This window comes from Gekko japonicus, unplaced genomic scaffold (genome assembly GCF_001447785.1).
Source record: "Gekko japonicus isolate JY-2015 unplaced genomic scaffold, Gekko_japonicus_V1.1 scaffold684, whole genome shotgun sequence".
Classification (NCBI taxonomy): domain Eukaryota; kingdom Metazoa; phylum Chordata; class Lepidosauria; order Squamata; family Gekkonidae; genus Gekko; species Gekko japonicus.
In genome coordinates this window covers 311106-317105 of record NW_015160855.1, presented here as the reverse complement: position 1 = coordinate 317105, position 6000 = coordinate 311106, and positions in this window count along the sequence as shown.

The following is a 6000-nucleotide window of genomic DNA, read 5'->3' as shown; positions in this document are numbered from 1 at the left end:
CCAGATCACGGGAGGTGGTAGTTCCGCTCTATTCTGCTATGGTCAGGCCTCACCTGGAGTACTGTGTCCAGTTTTGGGCACCACATTTTAGGAAGGATGTTGACAAGCTCGAGCGTGTCCCAAAGGGATGGTGAGAGGGTTGGAATCCAAGTCTTATGAGGAAAGACTGAAAGAGTTGGGTATGTTTAGCTTGGGAAAGAGAAGGCTTAGAGGGGACATGATTGCAGTGTTCAAGTATTTGAAGGGCTGTCATATAGAAGATGGAGCAGATCTATTCTCTCTTGCTACGGATTGCAAGACTAGATCTAATGGGTGGAAATCACAAGGGAGTCATTACCAGCTAAATATCAGGAGAAACTTCCTAACTGTAAGAGTGGTTGAGCAGTGGAAAAGTCTGCCTCGGGAGGTGGTGGATGCTCGTTCGCTGGACGTTTTCAAGCGGAGGCTGGATGACCATCTTTCGGGTATGTTGTAGGTATGTAGGGCTATCTTTCAGTATACTCCTGCAGAGTGCAGGGGTTGGACTAGATGACCTGCAAGGTCCCTTCCAACGCTAACATTCTATGCTGTACATACAACAAAAGGACTGTAAAGGGTTAATTCTTCACAGAAACAGAGAGCCTTGAGTGACAGGCTGCTCCAAGCAATCTGATTGGTCAGCATCAGCTTGGCAGAAAAAAGACTTGAGAGAGCTGGATGCTTAGGAGATTGAGTGAGATTCCTGCTTTTAACTGAGAATGGCAGTTAAGAGTGGCAGTTAGATGGCTTTAAGGAGAGACTTAAGCAGAGTGAAAAGATTCGAGGATGATTCTGAATTAGGGAAGTGGGACCAGTAGTCCTTCCCTGAGGGAAATATCTTCTAGTAAAGGGGAGTGATCCCTATCAAGTATTTAAGAAGGAAAATAGGAACTTATATGTCCGACTCTTCGCGACCCCATGGACCAGATCACGCCAGGCCCTCCTGTCTTCCGCCGTCCTCTGAAGTTTGCTCAACTTCATGTGCATGGCATCTATGACACTGTCTAACCATCTCATCCTTTGCCGTCCCCGTCTTCTTTGACCTTCAATCTTTCCCAGCATCAGGGTTTTTTCCATTGAGTGCTCCCTTCTCATTTGGTGGCCAAAGTATTTGAGCTTCAGTTTCATTATCTGGCCTTCCAGGGAACAGTCAGGGTTGATTTCTTTTAGGATTGACTGATTTGATCTCCTTGCAGTCCAAGGGACTCTCAAGAGTCTTCTCCAGCACTATAGTTCAAAAGAATCTATTCTTCGGCGCTCGGCCTTCCTTATAGTCCAACTCTCGCAGCCATACAGGACTACTGGGAATACCACTGCTTTGACCATGCGGACTTTTGTTGGCAGGGTGATGTCTCTACTTTTTATCATGCTGTTTAGGTTCGCCATCACTTTCCTCCCAAGGAGCAGGCGTCTTTTAATTTCATGGCTGCTGTCACAGTCGGCGGTGATCTGGGATCTCCGGAACGTGAAGTCTGTCACTACTTCCACGACTTCCCCTTCTATTTGCCAAGGAGTGATGGGGCCGGATGCCATGATCTTAGTTTCTTTGATGTTGAGCTTCAAGCCCACTTTTGCGCTCTCCTCTTTTACTCTGAGCAAGAGGTTCTTTAGATCCTCTTCACTTTCAGCCATTAGAGTGGTATCATCTGCATATCTGAGGTTGTTGATCTTTTCCCCAGCAATCTTAATTCCCGCTTGTGATTCATCCAGGCCAGCATTTCGCATGATGTACTCTGCATATATATTAAATAAGCAAGGTGACAGTATACATCCTTGTCGTACTCCTTTTCCTATGCTGAACCAATCAGTTGTTCCGTATCCGGTTCTAACTGTCGCTTCTTGGCCCTTATACAGGTTTCTCAAGAGACATGTGAGGTGGTCTGGTACTCCCATCTCTTTAAGGACCTGCCATAGTTTGTTGTGATCCACACAGTCAAAGGCTTTAGCATAGTCAATGAAGCAGAAGTAGATATTTTTCTGGTACTCTCTTGCTTTCTCCATAATCCAGCGAATGTTGGCAATTTGATCTCTAGTTCCTCTACCTCTTCGAAACCCAGCTTGTACTTCTGGCAGTTCTCTATCCACGTACTGTTGAAGCCTAGCTTGTAGGATCTTGAGCATGACCTTGCTAGCGTGTGATATGAGTGCAATTGTGCGATAGTTTGAACATTCCTTGGCATTGCCCTTCTTTGGGATTGGAATGTATACTGACCTTTTCCAATCCTGTGGCCACTGTTGCGTTTTCCAAATTTGCTGGCAAATTGAGTGCAGCACTTTAACAGCATCATCTTTTAAGACTTTGAATAGCTCAGCTGGGATACCATCACCTCCACTAGCTTTGTTGTTAGTAATGCTTTCTAAGGCCCATTTAACTTCACATTCCAGGATGTCTGGCTCAAGGTCAGTGATTATACCGTCGTGTTTGTCAAGGACATTGAGGTCTTTCTTGTATAGTTCTTCTGTGTATTCTTGCCATCTTTTCCTAATCTCTTCTGCTTCTGTTAGGTCCCTACCGTTTTTGTCCTTTATCATGGCCAGCTTTGCATGGAACGCTCCCTTGATTTCTCCAATTTTCTTGAAGAGATCTCTAGTCCTTCCCATTCTATTGTTTTCCTCTGTTACTTTGCATTGTTCATTCAGGAAGGCCTCCTTATCTCTCCTTGCTGTTCTCTGGAAATCTGCATTCAGTTGGGTAAATCTTTCCTTTTCACCTTTGCCTTTCGCTTTCCTTCTTTCCTCTGCTATTTTTAAAGCCTCATCAGACAGCCACTTTGCTTTCTTGCATTTCTTTTTCTTTGGGATGGTGGTGATTGCTGCCTCCTGTACAATGTCACGAACCTCCGTCCATAGTTCTTCAGGCACTCTATCTATCAAATCTAGACCCTTGAATCTATTCTTCACCTCTACTGTATATTCATCAGGGATGCGATCTAGGTCAAACCTGAATGGCCTAGTGGTTTTCCCAATTTTCTTCAGTTTAAGTCTGAATTTTGCAATGAGTAGCTCATGATCTGAGCCACAGTCAGCTCCAGGTCTTGTTTTTACTGACTGGATAGAGCTTCTCCATCTTTGAGCCATCTTTGACTGCAAATTATATAGTCAATCTGATTTCGGTGTTGCCCATCTGGTGATGTCCATCTGTAGAGTCGCCTCTTAGGTTGTTGGAAAAGGGTGTTTGCTATGACCAGTGTGTTCTCTTGACAAAACTCTGTTAACCTTTGCCCTGCTTCATTTTGCTTTCCAAGGCCAAACTTGTCTGTTATTCCGGTTACCTTTAGCATTCCAGTCCCCTATGATGATGAGGACATCAATCCCTACTCAGTCACAAACTTCACTAGGATGAAATTTGGTTATTCTCTCCTCATTATGAGAATAAAGAGAAATAGGACCCATGAGCCCTGCCTCTCAAGTGGACAGGTAGGAATATCTACTATTCCAGCCACATTTATGGGGAAGCAAGTCCCTTTGATTCCAGAGACTAGGGTTGTAGCCCTTGGCAGATATATCTTATACACTCATGTTCACACAAATTGAGAATAATCTCATAGACAAACAGATTCTCCTTTGCTCTGGCTGTGTCATTATCCACCTTTGTCTGAACGTACTTTAACTCCCTCTGTAGCTACAGTGGAGAAATGACAAGCAAATCCTGGTAGGAACCTGGAATATTACGTTTATTTTTTTTTTTACTGTAACCTTGCCCAGTAGAGAAAGCAAAATTCAAGACATTGTAGAACAAAGTTAGAGTCCAGTGGCACCTTTAAGACCAACAAAGGTTTATTCAAGGTATGAGCTTTTGTGCGCAAAACACACTTTTTCAAATACAGTGGAATGGGAGGTAAGGTTCAAACTTATAGACAGGGGCTGAACAGCAAATTAACATGTAACATGATGAAGATGTTTTAAGCTATGCAAAAACAGAATTAACTAACAAGCTAAGGTTATGTCAACAGTTGTAAAGCAATAAATATGTCAAGATAAATTTGAGACTCTCTGAGAGTGAATGAAGAGTCTCAAATTTATCTTGACATATTTATTGCTTTACAACTGTTGACTTTATAACCTTAGCTTGTTATTTAATTGTTTTTGCATAGCTTAAAACATCATCATAATGTTACATGTTAATTTGCTGTTCAGCTGTCTATAAGCTTGAACCTTACCTCCCATTCAACTGTATTTAAAAAAGAGTGCTTTGCACATGAAAGCTCATACCTTGAATAAACCTTTGTTGGTCTTAAAGGTGCCACTGGACTCTAACTTTGTTCTCCTGCTTCAGACCAACACTACTTACCTGGATCCATCTTCAAGACATTGTGACAGCTTGAAACAAAACAGAAATCCCATCATCTACCTTTTGATTTACATACCTCACCTTGACAGAAGGGAAGTTTATGCTATCAACAAAATATGGAAACTAAAGGAGGCTAGGGGTGACTTTGTTGAACTCTGAATTGTTAAAAAAATTGTGATATTGTTACATCAGCAAAATCTCCTTAATGCTCAAGAACTGGAATTTGTGGTTTTAGCAACCACACTCAAAAGGGTTTTTTACAAAGAAAGTCAGTGCTGCCACAGATTTTGCAGCCCTGAAAAAAGGGAGAAACAGGACTGTTTAGGCAGATTATCTCCAAAGCAGTAGGATTAACCATTTCCTTCCATTGCTCTTCTCCATGTTAACTGATGTTACCTCTTCTTTTTCCCCAGAGAAAAAGGGACAGGAAAAACTGTCATACCTAGATTTCCTGAACGTAAAGGGCAGATCAGGGTTGGGTTTTTTTAATAAAAAGAAACAGCAAAAGGGCAATCCTCTGCACACATTAATTTGGGAGAAAGCCTTATAGAATGCAATGGGATTTATTTCTAAGCATTTATTGGAACCATCTAGGAAGGTAGGCTGGAATGGGTATGGTGTTGTTGGGTTCTACCACGTCCAATGCTCCTGTTGCTGTGTTTGCTTAGTTGATACCACAATCCTATGTATCCTTACTCAAAAATAAATGTACTGTGTTCTAGCAGGACTTATTAATATTTCACTTATATGACTGCTGCCTTAGTTGCTCTTACTCAGCTCCTGGTGTCAGGGCCAGGAGTAAGGGCAGAACACAAAGCTGATTTACAAAATGGTGGCAAACTATTTATTTTACTTACATAAACATTTATTAGCCACTTTTCTCCCTTGTGGAACTTACAATATAAATAAAACATTACAAAAACACAATAAAACAATAAGTATACAATCAATAAAAGTCAACCATTTAAAACCTCCAAATAGGACTGCCAATAATAAAGGCTGATTTATTTATTTAAAATCTAGTGCTAGATTTATAATCCACCTCACACCAAAATTATTGGCTTTGAATTGATTTAGTCCCAAATCAGACACCAGCTGGTTTAAATTCAAGAAATTTTGTTTTGCTGGCTAAAAACATCGCACAGAAAAGAGAAAATGTAAAGATGTGAAAACACTAAATTAGTTTTCATTTTGCAAGATGCCATAGATGCAAAGAAAGTAGCCATGCCAGGGATAAGCAGTTCCAGTACGCATGTACAATGGTAGCATACCAGCACATTCTGCCTGGCTCAACAGCTTCTGCACTCTATCCTAAGAGCAGGGGTGCAGTTGACAAACTAGAACATAGGCCCAGAATTTTTTGGTAGTTGAATCAAAGACATCATCAATGAGATCCTCCTCCTCCTCCAAGCCCCACTCTCCCAGACCCAGTGAGTTTATTTACCGGTACTTAATTTATAAATGCCACTTTCTCCCCAGAAGGAAGGAACCCAAAGTCCCCAGAGGGGGCATTGTTCTGTCCTCTGTTTTATTGTCACAGTGAGGTGTGACTGGTCTGCGCTTACCCAGGACGCAATGGGGACATGAATCTGGGTCCCCTGGATCCTAGTCTTAATATTGTAACCACAACATCATTCTGGCTCTCCAGCAGTCCCATGATGACAGTGGGTTCTGAACTGTGCAAGGGCAAA